The following is a 21,044-nucleotide window of genomic DNA, read 5'->3' as shown; positions in this document are numbered from 1 at the left end:
TGTCTTGCCAGCAGAATGTTTTGTCAAGGCTTTTAAGTTTTGACAACCTGGTAAGAACAAAAAAGCTATTGCAGCATTATTTTAATTTGTATTTCTCTTATTATTTTGAAGTTGAGCAATTTCTAAATGTCTATGGCTTGTTTTTATGTCTTCTGGGGTATATGGTTGATATCTTTAGCTAGTGATTTTTAGTCATTTATTCTTCAGTTTCTCAGAGTTCTGTGTATATTGATACCCCTAATATAGGGAGATCTCTCCATCTCTGTCACTGTTCCTATCTCTATCTTTATTTCTATCTACTTGTTTGTTTGTTTGTTTGTTTAAGTAGGCTCCATGCCCAGCCCGGAGCCCAATGTAGGCCTTGAACTCAGGACCCTGAGATCAAGACCTGAGCTGAGATCAAGAGTTGGACGCTTAACCGACTGAGCCACCCAGGTGCCCCAATTTCTATCTCCTTTTTTAACAGACATAATTCTTGGGGCACCTGGCTGGCTCAGTTGGTAGAGCAGGTAACTCTTGATCTTGGGATTGTAGGTTCGAGTCCCACGTTGGGTATAGGGATTATTTAAACATAAAATCCTTACAAAATAAAATAGAGGACATAATTCTCCCTCTTTCATACCTTTGTGACACATTTGTATAGTAACATTGTTTTAGAGACTCTTAATGACAAATGTCTTTGCTTAGATAACTATCGGTGAGCAAAGGCCCTGGAAAGATGATAGAAAATCACAATCACCTTCAACCAGCAGTTAAGGGACAATGCCTACTGGAAAGGAAGGAATGATGTGAGACCAAGGCATATTCCTGGAAGGCAGACCAGAAACCGTTATCTGTAGGGGAGCCTGGGTGTCCAGCAGCAGTGTGTCTGTCTGTCTGAATCCCCAGGTCACAGGCCTTGTCTTAGGGAATGACTAGAAGAAGTGAGGCCGCAAAATCTCGGGCCTATGTCAGCAGCGGGGATCCCTGTGTGTGCGTCTGGTAAGAGATGGTTATGTCATAGAACCAAAGAATTTGAGGCCTGTAGGAGAACTTACAGATGACCTGGACTCAGAAACAAACTCACGCTATTTCAGAGGCAGGAAACAGGCCCCCAGAGGGAAGCAGCTTGTCCAAAGTCACACACTTAGCTATCATCAGTGCTACACACTGTGACTTTGAACTAATAGGCCTTTTCAAAGGTAATCCATGTTGAAACATCTGCATTCAGATTATTTTTATATTTTAAAGTTGTCATCCTGGCCAGTTGCATATTTAATTCTAGCAACTGCCATGGCCAGAACTTTTCTGAGATTGTCTTATCTAGGGGAGCTGCAAATTTGCTTTGGCTGTTGTCTTTCATTCATTCTTTCATTTTAATAGTACTGACACATTTTTCTGATTTCTATTTTAGGCTTGAGTCTGACACATACTCTTCTATCAGCACAGGTTTTTTGTTTTGTTTTCTAAAATAGATCTCAGTGTAAATAATTAGGTTGGTTTTCTTTAGTTACATTCTTGTTTTAAGGATACACCCTAATTAACTTAATTGGACTCCCGTGTTTCCTCAGTCTCTCACACAACCCATTTCTATCTAGATTAATCTAATCCATTATGTTAGTGGTTCCCAAACTGATAATCACGGAAGGTGCTTGTTAGATATACATATTCAAGCCCACCACGACCTCCAGAACCAGACTCTCCACGTGACTGGAAATCTGATATTTTAACAATTTAAGAAGGATGCAAATTTTGGAAAATGATGATTCTGTGTTAGTTCTGGGAGTTGAACTCTCAGCTGGCAGCTTTACGCCAAATCCTCTTACATGTGGATTATCCCCAGGCTCTGAGGGTGATGCCAATACAACTTTGTGGTCTAAGGCAGAATCATGGGAATAAATACACAGCTTCCTAACACAGGCAGTTCATCAACACGTGGGGGGCTACTTTGAGGGGAGAGAGCTCCTCAGGAGGGTGAGGTACGCGTATGCCAAGTCACAGTACTTTACAGTGACAGCCATTCTTCAGGAAATGCAGGAGGCGATGGGTAGTCCGTTCCTCATCCACTACAGAATTGGATGACAAAGGCAGTCATTCCCTCAGTCATCGAGACCTGTTGACCAGAGCACTTGATCAAGCACCTGAGCTGATGCACTGACACCAACAGCACTGGTGCTTTTGTGAGCAACTGACATCCTGCTTGGGGCTGCTTATCATCCCACCTGGGGGATGTCTACTGTTGGGGCTGTCTGTTTCGGCTCTCACGAATTCACTCTTGATTTCCTTCTCTTATCTTGGGACATCTTGCTCTTCCTACTTTAACACTTAAAATTTGTTTTATTTATTTTAAAGATTTTATTTATTTATTTGAGAGAGAGCGTGGGAGCATGAGTAGGGGGAGGGGCAGAAGGAGAGGGAGGAGCAGACTCCCTGCTCAGCAGGGAGCCTGTCGCGGGGCTGGATCCCAGGACTATGAGATCATGACTTGAGTGAAGGCAGACACTTAACCGACTGAGCCATCCAGGTGCCCCTAATTTAGTAAATGTTTGCTGAGCGATTACTTTGTGCAAGGCACTGTGGGGTGGGGGGAGCAAGACGGAAAGCTACTAAGAAAAATAAATACTCAGCCAAGTTGTCAAGGCTCTAAAAATGCTTAAGCAACAATTCCTGCTCTAAAGGAACTGAAGTTCACTAGGGGGATAAAACAAATAAATAACTCTTAAAACTTGGCAATGAGAATAGCCAAGGAAAGACAGGTATAAGGCAAACATTTTTGTTGCAGTAATTAAAACAGGTTAGTATTGATTTAGGAATAGATACATTGATGAAATTGAAGAGCGAGTGTAGAAATATATCCAAACATAAAAATAAATAATATTTGGTAATAACCTCATTTTTTTCAGTTTGGTAGGGAAAATACAGATTACTCAATAAATTGTAGTGGGACAACTGGCAAGCCTTCAGGAAAATAAACTGAATCCTTACCTGACTCTACACATGAAATTAATTCCAAGAGGACTTAAATGTAAAGAATTAAACCATAAATATATTAGAGAAAACACAGGTGAGAGGCTTTCTAATTTTAAATACAGGCAACGTTGTTTTATTGCACTTTGCTGTATTGTGTTTTGTAAATACTGTGTTTTTTAAAAATTGAAGGTTTGTGGCAACCCTGCTTTGAGCAACTGTACCAACACCATTTTTCCAACAGCATTTGCTCACTTCATATCTCTGCGTCACATTTTGGTATTTCTCACAGTATTTCAACTTTTTCATTAGTATTATAATTGTGATGGTAATCTGTGATCAGTGATCTTTGACGTTACTATCCTAATTGTTTTGGAGTGCCACGGATCTCGCCCATGTGTGATGGCAAACTTAACTGATAAGTGTGAGTGTGTTCTGACTGCTCCACCGAACAACCATTCCCCCNNNNCTTTCCCTCTCCTCAGGCCTCCCTACTCCTTGAGACACAATTATATTGAAATTAGTTCAAATAATAAACCTACAATGGCCTCTAAGTGTTTAAGGGAAAGGGAGAGTCAAATGTGTCTCACTTTAAATCGAAAGCTAGAAATGACTGAGCTTAGTGAGGAAGGCATGTCAAAAGCCAACACCGGCTGAAAGCTAGGCCTCTTGTGCCAGTTAGCCAAGTTGTGAATACAAAGGAAAAGTTCCTGAAGGAAATTAAAAACGCTATGCTAGGGAACACACGAATGGTAGGAAAACAAAACATCTTATTGCTGATATAGAGAAAGTTTGAATGGTATGGATAGAAGGAAGACTAAACCAGTCCCATTACCTTAAGCCAAATCTTCGACTCTGCGGATGCTGAGAGAGGTGAATATGCTGCTAAAGAAAAATTGGAAGCTAGCAGAGTTTGGTTTGTGAGGTTTAAGGAAAGAAGCCATCTCCGTAACATAAAAGTTCAAGGCAAAGCAGCAAGTTATCCAGAAGATGTATCTAATTAAAGAAGGTGGCTACAATAAACAACAGATTTCCAGTGTAGATGAAAGAGCCCTTCACTGGAAGAAGATGCCATCTAGGACTTTCATAGCTGAAGAGGAGAAGTCAATGCTTGGGTTTAGAGCTTTAAAGGACAGGCAGACTCTCTTAGTAGGGGCTAATGCAGTTGGTGATGATAAGTTGAAGCCAGTGCTCATTTACCATTCTGAAAATCCTAGGGCCCTTAAGAATTATGTTAAATCTGTTTTGCCTGTACTCTATAAATAACAGCAAAGACTGATGCACATCTGTTTACAGTATGGTTTATTGAATATTTTAAGCCTACTGTTGAGACCTATTTGTTGCTAGAAAAAAAGATATCTTTCAAAATATTGCTGCTCATTGACAAGGCACTTGTGCACCCAAGAGCTCTGATGGAGATTTGCCATGAGATCGCCGGCTAACACAACATCCACTATGCAGCCTATGGGTCAAGCAGTCATTTTGACTTTCAAGTCTTATTATTTAAGAAATACATTTCATTAAGCTACAGCTACCATAGATAGTGATTTGTCTGAAGGATCTGAGCAAAGTAAGTTGAAAACCTTCCAGAAATGATTTACCATTCTAGATGCCATTTGTGATTCATGAGAAAAGGTCAAAATAGCAACATTAACAGGAATTTGGAAGAATTGATTCTAACCCTCATGGATAACTTTGAAGGGTTCAAGACTTCAGTGGAGGAAGTAACTGCAGATGGGATGGAAATAGCAAGAGAACCAGAATTCGAAGCGGAGCCTAATGATGTGATGAATCGCCGTAATCTTGTGATACAACTTTAACAAATGAGGAGTTGTTTCTTATGGGTGAGCAAAGAAAGTAGTTTCTTGAGGTAGAATCTACTCTTGGTGAAGATGCTGTGAAGATTATTGAAATGACAATAAAGGATTTAGAATATTCCATAAATTTAGTTGACAAAACAGTGGCAGGGTTTAGAGGACTCTAATTTCGAAAGAAGTTCTGTGAGTAAAAGGCAAGCAAACAGCATCGCATGTTATAGAGAAATATTTGGTGAAAGGAAGGGTCAATCAATGTGGCAAGCTTCATTGTTGCTATTTTAAGAAATTGCCGCAGTCACCCCATTCTTCACCAACCACTATCTGATGAGTCAGCACCCGTCAAGATCGGGGCAAGACATTCCACCAGCAAAAAGATTACAACTCACTGAAAGCTCAGATGATGGTTTGCGTTTTTTAGCAAGAAGGTATTTTTATTTATTTTTTTAAAGAAATTATTTTTAAATTAAGGCATGTACATTTTCTTAATACATAATGCTAGTGCACACTTAAGAGACTACAATATAGTGTAAACATAATGTTTACATTTACTGGAAAACCGAAAAATTCATTTGACTCGCTTTGTTGTGATGTTTGCCTTATCGCGGTGGTCTGGAACTGAACCTGCATTATCTCCGAGGTATGCCTGCATAAAGTCTTTTCCAAGCATGAAAAAATAACCTAGCGGCATTTTGAAAAGAGTGATTTTCACTACATAAATATCGAAAACACACCATAGACAAAGTCAAACACCAATGACAATGGGAAAAATATTTAAATCACATATGACAAATAAAGGACCGATATTCATAATATCCAAAGAACTTTTGCAAGTCTATAGACAGATAAAGAACTCAAATTTAAAGAGACATGAATTGGGCATTTATAATTGAAGAACTACAGATGGCCAATATACAAATAAAAATACACTTCGATAATTAAAGAAATGTAAATGAAAACATTTTTTTGGCCTATTTGATTGGAAAATGTTTTATTTATTTGTTTATTTTAAAGATGTTATCCATTTATTTGAGAGAGACAGAGAGCACAAGCAGGGGGAGGACAGAGGGAGAGGGAGAGGCAGACTCCCCATTGAGCAAGGAGCCTGATGCTGCCACTGGATCACAGGACTCCAGGGTCATGACCTGAGCCGAAGGCAGGTGCTTAACTGACTGAACCACCTGAGTGCCCTGGCAAATGTATTTTTCAACTGATAAAATGTCCCGTAATGTTTGCCGTAAATGGAGTATAAAGTGGTACTTTCAGAAACAACTTGGCAACATTTATTTAAAATGGGAATGTGGCTTTTCTGTGATTGAGAAATTCTATGTTTATAAAATTACAGGTTTCCTCCAATAACTGCAAAGGTGTGTGTACAAGGTCATTCAGTGCAGAACTATTAATTAAGTGAAACGCTGGCAACAGTTGAGAAGGCTAATAGACTATAGTACACCCATATGAGAGTATAGGGTAACAATGCTCTGATCTGATGAGATCTGCAATGGGTAGTTGCTTAACTGAAAATTTTAAAATGGGGAATCATAAAAAATGATACATATGTATTTTAAACATAAAGTTTTCACCTAAACTCTCTAAATGTAGAATTATTCATTAATCTTTTGATGCTAAGATATGATCTTTTCTTTGAGTATGGGTTTGCTGACTAGAATTCTACTCACCTTTCTTGCATAAGCCACACGTATGAGGTCTCTGCTCTTCTCTCCAATCTCGTATGCTACCTCTTTCCACCTTGCTCACGTTGGCCTCTGTGTTGCTCCAGTTGCTAAATTCCCACTGAACGGCCTCTGCTTTGGTTATTTTCTCCCTTCCTTTCCTTGCCTCTTTGCATGGTCGGCTCTTTCTCATGTTTTAAATCTCCGTCTAGATGTCTTTTCAGAATCACCTTCTTTGATGACCCCAGAATATCAGTCAGGATGATTTTTCTTGCAAGTAATAAATTACAGCTTAATTGACTTAATATTATAAAAAGGAATTTATTGTCTCACAAAGCTAAATAACCATTCATAAATCTGGCCTAAGAATACAACATACCCATAGTCTAAGTGACCAAGATCTGTCTTCTATTTTTCACCCTACTCCCTTAGTGTTGGCTTGATTCTTCTCTTCTTTCCAATGGCTGTCAACCACTCATCTAACATCTGGGTGTTGAGATAAATATACGTTGGCTCCGATAGTCCTGATACGAATCTTGGGCTCATTTGTCTTAGGCCATTTTTTCAAAAGCAGAGTCTGAGGTAGGTATTCACATACATGGGTAAGTGTTCTTCAAGAAATACCTGAAAGATGTCAAGTATCTTTTCTGACCGTGTAAGAAACTGGAAATCAATAACAAGAAAATTCACAAATAGGTGGAAATTAAAGAGCACACTCCTGAACAACCAAGGGATCAAAGAAGCAATCAAAAGGGAAATAAAAATATCTTGAAACAAAAATGGAAACACAACATACCAAAACTTGAAGGATGCAGAAAAAGCAGTTCTAAGAGGTAAGTTTATAGTGATAAACACCAAATTAAGAAAAAAAGAAAGACCTTAAATAACCTCAGGGAACTAGGAAAAAAGAGAAAAACAAACTAAGCCTAAAGTTATCTGCAGAAATAACAAAGATCAGAGTAGAAACAGAATGAAATAGAGACTAAAAAAACAATAAAAAGAAAAACAATAGAAAAGAACTAAACAAAGAGTTGTTTTTCTTTTCTTTTTTTTTTTTTTTAAGATTTTATTTATTTATTTGACAGAGATAGAGACAGCCAGCGAGAGAGGGAACACAAGCAGGGGGAGTGGGAGAGGAAGAAGCAGGCTCATAGTGGAAGAGCCTGATGTGGGGCTCGATCCCACAACGCCGGGATCACGCCCTGAGCCAAAGGCAGACGCTTAACCGTTGTGCCACCCAGGCGCCCCAAAGAGTTGTTTTTCTTGAAAAGAGAAACAATTTGACAAATCTTTAGCTAGACTAACCAAGAAGAGAGAAGACTCAAATAAATAAAATCTGAAAAGAAAGAGGAGATATTACAAATTTTGCCACAGAAATGCAAAAGATTGTTAAAGATTACTGTAAGCATTATACACCAACAAACACAGAAGATAACTTAGAGGAAACGGCTACATTCCTAGAAATACACAACTTACCAAGACTGAGTCATGAAGAAACAGAAAATTTGAACAGCCCAATAATGAATAAGGAGATTGAATCAGTAATAAAAGATTTCCCAACAAAGAAAAACTCAAGACCATATGGCTTGACTGTTGAATTTTACCAAACATTTAAAGAAAAATTAATACCAGTCTTTCTTAAACGTTTCCAAAAAATTAGAAGGACATATTTCCAAATATTTCACAAGGCCAGCCTCATTCTGATACTAAAGACAAAGACACTACAAGAGAACTACAGGCCAATATCCCTGATGAGGACAGATATAAAAATCCTCATCAGAATACTAGGAAACCAAATCAACAGCACATGAAAAAGATCATACACCATGGTAAAGTACGATTTTTATCTCTGGGGCTCAAGGATGGTTCAACATATGCAAATCAGTAAATGTGATATTCAAGGATAAAAATCATATGATCATCTCAATAGATGGAGGAAAAGCATTTGACAAAATTCAACATCCTTTCATGATAAAAACTCTCACAAATTGGGTATAAGGTAATGTACCTAAACATAATAAAGGCCATATATGACGAGCCATAGCTAACATCATATTTAACAGTGAAAAGCTGAAGCTTTTCCTCTAAAATCAGGAACAAGACAAGGATGCTCACTCTTGCCATTCCTATTTAAAATAGTACTGGAAGTCCTAGCCAGTGCTGGTGAGGGGGAAAAAAAAAAAGAGAAATAAAAAGCATCCAATCAGAAAGGAAGAAGTAAAATTGTCACTGTTTGCAGATGACATGACCTTGTATATAGAAAACCCTAAAGACTCCATCAGAAACTGTTAAAACTAATAAACAAATTCAGTAAAGTTGCAGGATGTAAAAATATACAAAAATCAGTTGCATTTCTATACAGCAACAATCTGAAAAGACAAGACTATCCTGTTTATAATAGCATCAAAAGAATAACATACTTAGGAATAAGTTTAACCAAGCAGGTGAAAGATCTGTACACTGAAAACTATAAGACATTGATGAAAGAAATAAAAAAAAGACACAAGCAAGGGTTAATATCCAAAATATGTAAGGAATTCAAAGAACTCAGCAGCAAAAAAACCCAACCTGATTAAAAAGTGGTCAAAGGACCTGAACAGACTTTTCCAAAAGACATACAAATGGTCAACAGGTACATGAAAAGATCCTCAACATCACTAATCATCATGGGAATGCAAATCAAAACCACAATGAGATATGTTGCACCTATTAGGATGCCTACTATAAAAGAGGCAAAAGATAACAAGTGTTGGTGAGCATGTGGAGAAAAAAAAACACTTAACGCATTGTTGGCGAGAACGTAAATTTGTACAGCCATTATGGAAACCTGTATGGAGGCTCCTCAAAAAATTAAAAATAGAACTACCGTATAATCCAGCAATCTTACTTCTGGATATATATCCAGAGGAAATAAAATCACTATCTTGAAAAGATATCTGCACTCCCATGTTCAATGCAGCATTATTCAAGTAGTCAACATATGGAGACAATCTACATATCTGTCAATGGATGGATGGATTATTCAGTCTTAATAAAGAAGGGCACCCAGGGGCGCCTGGCTGGCTCAGCTGGTGGAGTGTGCACCTCTTGATCTCGGGGTTCTGGGTTTGAGCTCCACGTTAGTGTAGAGATTACTTAAAATAAATAAAATCTTTAAAAATTACATTAAAAAAATGTTTTTAAAACGACATTCTGCCATTTGTGACAACATGGATGATTGTGGAGGACATTATACTAAATGAAATAAACCGGATGGAGGAAGACAAATACTGCATGATCTCACTTAACATGTGGAATCGAAGTAAGTCAGACTCGAGAAACAGGGAGTCGAATAGTTCCCTGGGGCTGGGGGGTGGGAGACGTGGGGAGACGTTGGTCAGGGTATACAAACTTTCAGTTGTAAGGTGAATAAGTTGTGGAGACCTAATGTGCACCATGATGACTATAAAAGGAAAGAAAGGACAGAAGAAAGGACGCAAGGAAGGAAGAAAAAGGGAAAGAAAAGAAAGAAGGAAGGAAGACCCATTTGTGAGGGCGAGAGTAGAACAGGATAAGGAAGGCAAACAAACTGAAGAGTTAAGCAATCTCAGGTCAATTCTAGCCTTGGCTTGATGCACAGAGGGGCGTAAACCCACAGCTCAGGGGCGATGTAGCTTTTTGTGCCTATGGATCAGTCAGTTATTGGCTGAGGGCTGCCCCCAGGTTGGACAGCTCCCATCAGCCAGGACCGTTCTCTGGAGAAAAGGGGCAGCTGTGTGCCTTAGCAGTCAGTACTCACAGTGTCCGGGGGATGTGTGTGCTGCCTGGAAAAGAACATCTGAACTGGGCACCATAGCAACCATCACACCACTGGGGCCAGGAAGATTGCCGTTCTCATTGGTTTAAGTCAGGTAGGGTTCACTTTTGGAGCTGTGGATGGGGTCCATCCCACCCACCCAACGTTGCTGAAAAACTCATGATAGTGTAAGCATGGGAAATGGGGGGAATGGATGGTGGTCAGGTACCCAAGAAATGTTCATATACTTCCTACTCTTAATTAGTTGTTGTCATATAACCCTGTTTATTTCCTTCAGAGCACTTTCCATAGACTATAATTCTCTTACTGATTGATTCATCGATTGAGTGTTTGCCTGTCCGACTCCTAGAATTTGAGTTCTGTGAGGCTAGGATCCACTGTTGTAGCCTAAGAATCTATTGGCATGTCTGGTACTAGATGTGTTGATTGCCTTCCAGATAGGACTCTAAATGTGCAAAGGCACAGAGATAAGAACAAAAAAGTCTGTAGATAAGGAAGATAATTCTAGACCAGTTGTTCTCCAGCTATAGTCCCCAGACCAGCAGCATCAACATCACCCAGAAACTAGTTAGAAATGAAAATTTTCATTTCTCCAGACCTAATGAACAAAAACCTCTAGGGATGGAACTCAGAAATCTGTGTTTAATCAGTCTGCCAGGTGTTTTTGATGCACAGCAAAGTTTGGGAACTACCGTTCTAGAACAGTCTGATGAAAACATGGGATTTATGCAGAATAGGTCATGGTAAATAAAGTAGTAAGAAAAATTTAGGACCATATTGTGAATTTTAATAGTGAGTATCCTGTGTGTTGTTTGTTTTTACTTTTCTGAAATATAATCTTTTGTTGGAAGAGTCATGAATTCTTTGAATTCTAGACACCCTTGTTGGTGTTTGGGAGGAAGGAGTGGGTTGAGTTAATGGTGTTTTGATTTTTCAGGCGGGGAGGGAATGTAATACTCCTGATTACCCATCTGACCCTCATCCTCAACCAGCTCCTCGCCCTATGCACACAGTTTCCTTCTCATTTTTCTTTTTTTAAAATAAACTTAATTTGTTAGCATGGTTTTAGACTTACAGAAAAATTACAAAGATAGTACAGAGAATTCCCATATCCTGCCACACCTCGTTTCCCTATTATTAACATCTTATATTCATTCGTGTGGCACATTTATTACAATTAGTAAGCCAATATTGATCCATTATTATTAACTAAAGACCATATTTGATCCAGATTTCATTAGTGTCTCTATGTCCTTTTTTGTCTGTTCCAGGATCTATCCAGGATACCCCATTATTTTTAATCATCTGACTACTTAGACTCCTTTTGGCTATTACAGTTTTTCAAGCGGGCTTTGTTTTGATTTGTTTTTAAAGATTTATTTGTTTATTTTAAAGAGAATGAGTGTGGGGGGAGGGGCAGTGGGAGAGAGAGAGTTAAGAGTCTGTGCTGAGTGTGGAGCCTGCCTCAGGACTCTGTCTCACCGCCCCGTGATCACAACCTGAGCCGAAACCAAGTGTCAGACACTTAACTGACCGTGCCACCCAGGTGCACTGACCTTGACAATTTTGAGGAGTACTATTTGGGTGTTTTGTAGAATGTCTCTCAACGTGGATATGTCTGAGGTTTTTCCTAACAATTAGATGGGGTTTGGTTTTGGGGAGGAAGGTCACAGAGGTTAATTGTGCCATTTGATCACTTCATGTCAAGGGGACATACTATCAACATGATATATCACTGTCGATGTTGACCTTGATCTGGAGCCTCCGGACGTAGAGGCTGTAGAAGAGGATGGATTATGGGAGTGCTACACAGGGAAGGTTCTCAGGACTTGACATTTACTTAGATTTGGGGAAAATGGCTAGAGTAAGGAAAAGGAGAGGAGGAGCCAAAACCTTTGCCTCGGGTGCCTCTGCAATGTGGGTGAGGGGGTTAAGGCTAGTGAATGACAACAGTTGAGGTGCTGGTAATCTGTCCAGGGAAAGCAATTTAGTCTGTAATCCGTTTTCTCCCTTGGGAGCTGGGGGAGGGTTGGGGCAAAGAGGGTTCCGTGGCCGAGGCGCTCACTGCCCTGGAACACAGGGGTAGAGAGGGTGATTGGTGCAGAGGACCTGCTGGCTGTGTCTGCCAGTCACATCAGCTCGGACAGTCCTTCCCAGAATGACTCGTAGAGTCACTTGGAGGTGACGTCACGGACTTTTTAGGGCTCTGAGTTTGGAGGTATGGTGGGAGGAGTCCAGGGATATTCCTCAGTATTCTCTCAGCTGCTTAGTTATTTGAAAAAGCAGTGGATGCCTGAAGTCAATGAGGAGAGGCATCGCTGAAATTTTCCCAAAGACTGGCCATCTATTTCATAGGATGCATTTGACTATGGAAAGAATCAAAGGATATACATTAAGATATTAATATTGTTTATCTCTGGGTGTGGTACGTTTTGGGGTTGTGTCAGTTTCCAAGGGCAGCCATAACAGAGTACCACAAACTGGGTGGCTTAGAACAACAGAAATTTATTGTCTCATGGTTCTGGAGGCCAGAAGTCCAAAATCAAGATCAGCAGGACTGTGTTCTCTTTAACGGCTCTTGATCTTTCCTGGTCTCTTCCTAGCTTCTGCTGCGGGCCAACAATCCTTGGTGTTCCTTAGTTTGCATGCAGCCCTTCCGTCTCTGTCTGTCATCACATGGCCTTCTCCCTGTGTGTCGTGTCCAAATCCCCTATTCTTACAAGAACACCAGTCTGTTATGTTTAAGGCTCACCCTAGTCCAGTTTGACTTATTTTTTTTTAAAGATTTACTTATTTATATTTTGAGGGGGGGGGGTTGGGGAGGCACAGAGGGAGAGGGAGAGACTGAATCCCAAACAGATTCCGTGCTGAGCATGGAGCCTGATGGAGGGCTTGATCCCATGACTCTGAGATCATGACCTGAGCTGAAACCAAGAATCCGACGTTTAACCAACTGAGCCACTCAGGCGCCCCTAGTATGACTTCTTAATTACATCTGCAATGACCCTATTTCCCTTCACAGGTCACTTTCACATGTCTCTAGAGAGACGTGAATTCGAGCAGGGGAACACTCTTCCACCTAGTACGGGAGGGTTTGATATTCCCTTCTTCATATATTTCTATTTCATTTAGGCTTCTTTTTTGCAACCGACGTGTGTTACTTCTATGCCAGCAAAAAACCGAAAAACAAAACACAAAACAAGCAAACTAACAAAAACAAAAAAATGCTATCCCCACCACCAGTACTCTGAGAGATAATACAGACTGCATTTGGTGAAGGGGCCAGTGCTATCCTGAAACGTAGAGGAAAGGTTACTCATGGCAATGATGATGCCCTGTGCCAGGAGCCTTCCTACATACCCAGCCCATCCCTGGTAACAAGACAGGGAGGGGTGCTGGGCTGAGATGCCTGGGGAAATGCCTGGGCATCTCTGCTCTGGCCAAGGCCGAGGGCGGAGGCTTTTCTCTCTTGCTGTGGGCTGGGCTGCTCGCTTCCTAGATACGGGGCTTACCCAAAAGAGATCGTTTAGACTTCCTGCAGCAGCACCCCCTTCCTGAACATGCACAGGAGGGCAGCTTGGGAAAGCATGAATGTGATAACTAAAGCCACATTCACCCTGGCTGGGTAAATACTGCCTGGGAATCAATCGTTGTTTCCCCCAACGTTCTTAGGTACTGGGGCCCTGTGGGGAGGTGACTTCTCTCATGACAGCCACACCCCAGGTCTCCTTTATTAGTCACAGCACATGCTTAACTCTGCTTGGTTCTGCTCCCCTGACATTCTGCACGTCCCACCATCTCGAGGTACGTGTTTACCCCTCCCTGGGTCTGGTTGGACTGAACAACATTTTGTAACCTGTTCTAAAGGAGCAGCTGGGACTCAGGTTCAAATCACGGAGTTTCAGCACGACAGAATAAAAAATCCCTTAGACGCTTTTGTTCACGGGTGCCAGGGAGAGAAAGCAACCATGGGAGAAAGAAGGAATTCTTCGTGTGTTTCATTTAATCACAAGTTCCGTCTGCTTCCTTCAGAAGACACTGGTGTCCAAGTGATTTTTTAAATGTGAGAACATCCTGTTTGGAGATGGGGGCTTTGAGTGGATAATTCTGGCTATTAAGAAACAAAAACAATGGGTTCTTTAAGGGGGGGGGTAATGGGCTTTCTTGAAACAACTGTTCCTAGGCCTAAAACTCTCTTAGAATGTCAATATCAAGTTCAGTCCCACGTGACTGAGGCAAAAGGCTTTCATCCTTTTTCTACAGCCATTTAACCCTTTACTAGGGTAAAGGACAGCCATAGGATAAGAAATCATCTCTTTAAAATAGTCTCTGTTATCAAAAGACTCCTCTTCTGATCTACACCTAGCCACAACTGACTGAGGGCTCCCAGTCTGTACCCCCAGCACTGTTGTTATCCCCATTTCACAAAAGAGAAAACTGAGGCTCAGACCAGTTGAGTAACTTGCACCAAATCATAGTCAAGACTTGAGTGTCTGCAAAGCCTGGAATCTTGACCACTACACTGAGCTGCTTCCAGAGAGGGCGATACCCATAGAAGTGTCCTCAGCAGAGACTGAGGAGAAGAGCAGTCGTTCACAGATGGGAGTTGGAAATGCTTTCCATATCCACCTTTACTATTCACCTGCTGTGTAACATTCAATAGCTCACTGCATTTTCAGTACTGTAGGTGGCACGTATGTGGAGCATGGCGCCCTCCCTCAGGGGTTCTACCATCATCAGCTGTCTCCCTGGCAGGCACTAGAATGCCATATTTTAGGGAGCCCAAGGATTGAAGGAGGAATCTACAAAGGGTAGGTACCCGCAACACCATGCTCAGGGAAGCCCTGGCCCAGTCCACCGGCCAGCCCTGGCATGCCAGAGGCACCCATTCCTGCCCCAGGGTGCAGTCAGAACAGAGGGGTCTTAGAAAGCCAGATCTTTCCTGTTTTGTACCAGAGGTTCTGAGCATGCAAGCCTCGCTTCACCCAAGACAGGCTCTCCAGGCCCACCCCTTTCGTAACTCTGATAGCACTTGTACTGCAGGTTGTAATTATTTTTAATTTGAATATACAGAAAAGTACAAATGAAAAAGAATGATCACTCATATTCTTGCAACCCAGAATTAGACAGTGTTGATATATTTGCTTCTGATTTTATTTTGTATATCTCTACCTTAAAAAAAAACCCCACAAAACTTCATGATATAGATGTACCTCATTCTTTGAAACAATTAGTATAATATAGAATAAGCTAAATCCCTAATGACCACCATGTCAAATCCTAATTCCTCTTCTTCCATCCAGAGATACCTTTAAGTTTGGTGTGTATTCTTCCAGCATAAAAAAAAAAGATTTTTGTGTGTGCATGCTTTAGATAAATGGCATCGTGCCGTGTGCATCATTTTGCAACTTAACTGATTTTCAGTCAATATATTTTTGGGGTTTATCCATTTTGATACACATAGATGTAATTTATTCCTTTTAATGGCTCTAGTATCACTCCATGGTATGAATGTACATTTTATTTAAAAATGCATTTTAGTTTTCAATTTCTTACTATTATGAACAATATTAAAACACACGTACTCAGGACTACCACATTGCACAGTTCTGGAAAGTTCCATTGACATCTCGGTGTATGTGCCTTCTGGAGTTAAGCAGTACATAATCTGCTTTGCTGTACTGGGCCCTGCCTGTGTCTCCTTCATTCATTTTTTTTAAAACAATATTTATTGAGTGCCTCGTGAACGCAGGGCATTGTTCAAGTGCTTTGCTTGTATTAATGTATTTAGTTCTTCGAAAAGTTCTAAAAAGTATTGTTTCCCATTCTCATTTTTCAAACAAGGAAAATGAATGGGGCTGAGGGCAATCAGTTGGCCCCGGAAGCTGCAGAGCTGGCTTGGGAACTTGGACGGCCTGGCTCCTGAGTCCGGGTGTTCAACCATTGCACTAATTCTCCCTTGTGTTTCACTTTACTTGGTGGTGTCCTCTCTCAACTGTAAATCCTTGGGAGTAGGGACCCTGCGGAGCCACTCATTGTCAATTCCAGTGCCCAGGCATGCCTCACCTCCATTAGGGGCTCACTACTATTCCATGAATCACTTTACTCTTTGTTCAGTGCCCCTTTCCTAATTCACATTTCCTCTTCCCCATCTAAGGCTTTCCCTTCCTAAGCGTTCTTCCCCCGCCCCCCCACCCCCCTATAACATGGCGACCCCGAGCTCAGGCTTTCAAAGAGTGACAAAGGCACATCACAAATACACAAAAAGGAAAGCTTGATAGCGTGCCCTAATTTGGGAAAGAATATTTCACCAAAGGGCAAAGGAAGACTTGATTTTTTTCTGCCCTTAGGAGGCCCAGTCTTGCAACCCCGTAGGTCTAGGGCTGAACAGGAGGCACTGCTGTGTTCACACGTTTAGTCAAGAGTACTTCTAATTCTGCCCTTCAGCCGTCAGGCACGTAGGCAATTTCCTCTTATAAAGTTGGTGGTTGTAACTAAACAGGTGCAGATTTGAGGAAATGCAGGCCGCCTCCACTAAGCCCCCGCTGCCTGTGGAGATTAGGTTGATAAGGGACTTCCCCCCCCCCCCGAATTTATTCACCCCATCCCCCCACCTCCCGTCTGCCCCGGGCACAACGCCCCCCCCCACCCCCCCCGCAGCTGGGCCCCACAGCCTCGGCGGGGGAACTGCTGAGTCGCGCCAAACGTGAGCAGGCGAGTGTGCGGCTCAAAGGAAAGCACACAGGGACACGAAGGTCGAGTTCCCACTGGCTCAGGACCACCGTCCAAGGCTCTGTCCTTCCCTTGCCCCTGCCGCCCCTCCTTCCGGGCCGGCCAGCGCCGGCGGGGTGGGGTGGGGGTGGGGGTAGCTCCGCGGAGGGAAGGCGAGCCCCACAGCCGCGTGGCTTTCCCGACTGCTACCGCCCGGCCCCTCGCGCCGCCTCCGCCGCCCACGCGGACAGCCGCTCGGCCTGCAGAGCCTGGCGGCGGGACGTGCGGCGGCCGGCGCGGTTCCAGGGAACTCTGCCTGGGCTCAGGGGTGCGGCCGAGCGCGCTGACTCACGCTCTCGCTACGTGAGCGGCGAGCCGGGCCGGGCCGGGCGTGGGGGCCAAGCCCGCGCCGCAACCGCCGCCGCCGCCCCCGCCCGCGCGCGCTTGTGGAGAGGTTCGCGCACAGCTGCGCGCGCGCCCGCGGAGGACTTCACCCCCGGGCTGGCCGCGGGTGCCGATTTTGATCTTTACGGCTTTATGGTGCTGCGGGGCTGTGATCTTTGATCCGCAGCGCCGGCACCCGGGAATTCTGCTAGGCAGGGGCGGCCAGAATCACGTCAGGTCCGCGTGGGCGCCGGCCTTAGCCTCTCCTGGCTCCTGGGGGAGTCCACTGAGGCCCGAGGCCCGGCCCCCGGCCTTGCACTTCACAGCATCTTACGTAAGTGAAGAGCCATCTGTAGTCTCGCACCCTCTTTGTTTCAGTGGCTCCCTAAACCACCCTGTGACACGGAAAGGATAGGAAGGGCAGGCGCTGTTCAATCCATTTGACAGCCGAGGAAATCAAAGCTTATGTTCAGGTATTTTATCCGTTGGCACGAAAACAATCTGCTGTAACTTATATGTAGAGGTACTCAGCTCTTGGGTAAATAAATTTGAGTGTCGGCATAGCCTGTTTTACCAACATCTTCCATTCTCCTGTGTTCACTGGGAAGACAAGTTAAAGAGGAAAAAAAGAGTCCCGGGGGTGCGTGGGGCGAGGGTGCTGGGGGAGGGAGAGTTTATATTAATATGTGTGAAATCGGCCCACTGTCTACACAGCTGTTACCTTTTGTAGGCTTTATAGGGATGCAGCTGAGCTTACAGTAAGAGCAGTGTTCCCTGAGTAACTGGCCAGCCCTCCTCAAATACACCAAGGGTGTCCTTGGATGCCTGCCACGGATGAGGGTCGCGCTGGTGTGGGGACAAGGGCCGCACCTGGAACACGAGGCCTGCGTCTGAATCCTGAGGCTTGGGCCATTGCCCGTGACCCTGGGCAGTGTGACTGACATCACTCAGCTTCTTCTCACTTGGGGTTGCCATGAGGTTCAAGATGAGAATGTACTTGGAGTTTCCTTAACTACCGTGGCCCGTGGCCCGTGGAAAGGAGAGGCGGGGTTTCTTTTCCTTGGTCCTACAATGTCAGGGTGGGAAGTGAGAGACGTTGTCCACTTCAGGACGATCTGTGTCTCTTGTTTGCTCATCTTGGGTAAACCACGGAGAACACAGTTTCTATAGAGTCCGTAGGAACAAAAATGAGTTAATTCTCATGGAAATTCTGCCTTTAGACACAGCACAAGGTTACAGGATCTTAACTGCAAACACAGAGCTAAGCCACTTGTAGAGCACTCTTCAGTTTGCCTAGTTTTTGTTTTGATTTTTTTTTTTTTTGGAGGGGCTAGAGTGTTTGTCAAACTCTTTCCAGATTTTAAAATTAATACATGATTTTGTAAAAACAAGTAAACTAAAATATAAACAGGAAAAACACTTTATAATCCAACATATAGATACCAATAATGTTAGCATTTCAGGTATATTTCTTCCTAGGTACTTTAAAAATTCTTTTTAATATAACTGAGACTCCAGTCTGTTATTTTTTTTTTATTATTTACCTTTCTTAATGTTATATCATACACATTCTCCCATGTCACTAAAACTTTATAGTCACTTTCGTGAATATATTATATTTTTTCAACACTGTTGGAAGTTTAGGTTGTTTCCATTTTTTGACTAAGCAATACGCCAGTGAATATCTTCGTGTATAAATATTTGACCATTTTATTTATTATCTCCTTAGCGTGGATTTCCTGAAGTGGAATTTTAGGTCAAATAACATAAACATTTTCATGATGAGATCACATTGCCAAGTGGCAATTTCCATGAGCGCAGGGACTAGCTCTGTCTTCTTGACCACTGTATTGCCAGTGCCCAGCATGGAGTTGGTTAATGTGCAGTGTTGAAGGAACAGCTACACAGATGAATCTTCGTTTAAAACCAAAAATTATGTTTCATCCCAACTGGTTCTAACCAGGTGAAGCTAATAAAGGACCTTGAACCTTAAGGGACAACCCCCATCGCCCCCACCTCAGGAACTGACTGAAGACTCTTCTGACCAATGAGTAATGGGACTTGCTTAAACCCACTACCTCTCCAGAGTGCTAGTTTTCTGTGCTTGATTAGAATAACCATCAGGCATTCCTCCTTCCTAGCACTGAAAACAAAACAAAACACAACAAAACCAAATCTTGACTTTTCCCCCTTTAGGGTACTGCTCTGCAAATGTCTCCAGTGGTGTGTGCTCCCTTGGCTGGTAAATTAGTAGACTCAGGTGTGATTTAGGAAAAAAAAATACCTCAGGTGCTCTTGGTCTTTATTCTCTGACAAATGAGTATTGTCGAATTGAAATACATGAAATTTGTAGCAATCTACAATTTTTCTACCAGTTTCTAAGTGTGTTTCATTGTTCCTTTGCTAATATTGAGTATTATAATTTTCATAACCTCTGTTATTTAGTGGATTAAGTTGTGAAAAAATATTTTGCCCATTAAATGAGCTAGACTGAAACTTTTATTTTTTTAAAAAGGTTTATATATTTATTTTAGAGAAAGGGAGAGAGAGGGAGGGAGAGAGAGGTGGGGTGGGGTGGGGTGGAGGGAGGGCAGAGGGAGAAGGAGAGAAAGTCTCAAGCCTACTCCGCACTGGGCGCGGAGCCCAGCATAGGGCTTGGTTCCAGGACCCTGAGATCGTGACCTGAGCTGAAACCAAGAGTCGGATGCTTAATGGACTGAGCCACCCAGTCGCCTCTAGACTGAACCTTTTAATACAAGTGTTGTGATTCTCTATTTGTATTTTTATCTATTGAGATCTTAGTGATTTATCAGTTTATATGACTCTTTTATATACTAAGGATATTGCAGAGTGATTTGTTCATAATATTTTTAAAGCGAAGCAGCACCAGGAAGATCCTGATGCAACACATTATTTTGATGTATTAAATTTTTGAAGTAATTGTATGTTTAAATTACTTATTGCTGGAGGTGTTCTTAGGTGGAATGGGTGGTTTCTAGCCACTGGAATGATCTAAGTAGAGGCTGTTTGATCCCTTAGGGAGGAACTGAAACTTCTAAATGAGAGGTTGGACTAGTGATCTTTAAGTTCTCTTAAAACCTAGAGATGTTATGATCCTATCATTTGTCCAAGGATATAAGGCTAATAAGTTTCGGAGGCTAGTTTTCTTTCTGTACTCTGTAAAATCAACTGGATCCTATGAGAATCAAAGGATGGTTTCCTGAGTCTATTGCCTTTATGTATATTTTTCCAGAAAAGTTGAAGAGTGTGAATGTGCTTTGTGTTGAGCTGTATCCTGGCCCTTTAGGACTTCATTTACCAGAAATAAACATGCATTTTTGGGGCACCTAGCTGGCTCAGTTGGTAGAGCCTGTGACTCTTGAGCTTGGGGTTGTAAGTTCAAGACCCATGTTGGGTGTAGAGATTACTTAAAAATAAAAACCTTTTATTTATTTATTTTTAAAGATTTTATTTATTTATTTGAGAGGGAGGGAGAGAGAGAGAGAGAGTGCACAAGAGCAGGGGGAGAGAGAAGCAGACTCTCCACTGAGCAGGGAGCCTGACACAAGACCTTGATCCCAGGATCGCTGGGACATGACCTGAGCCGAAAGCAGATGCTTAACCGACTGAGCCACCCAGGTGCTCCCCAAAATAAAGATATTAAAAAATAAATAAATAAACAAGCATTTTTACCAAAAATTTTTACATGAAGAACATTGA

General features: G+C 42.2%; 1 long non-coding RNA gene across 2 annotated transcripts in view; it reads left to right on the top strand.

Annotated features, from left to right (window-relative positions):
* Positions 1-21,044, top strand: part of LOC121100283 — a 148,496-nt gene that overhangs the window by 56,118 nt on the left and 71,334 nt on the right. The window lies entirely within an intron of this gene.

The sequence above is a fragment of the Ursus maritimus genome, unplaced genomic scaffold (assembly GCF_017311325.1).
Source record: "Ursus maritimus isolate PB19 unplaced genomic scaffold, ASM1731132v1 scaffold_36, whole genome shotgun sequence".
NCBI lineage: Eukaryota > Metazoa > Chordata > Mammalia > Carnivora > Ursidae > Ursus > Ursus maritimus.
Note: the sequence above shows the minus strand (reverse complement) of the source record. Positions and strands in the feature narration are given on the sequence as shown.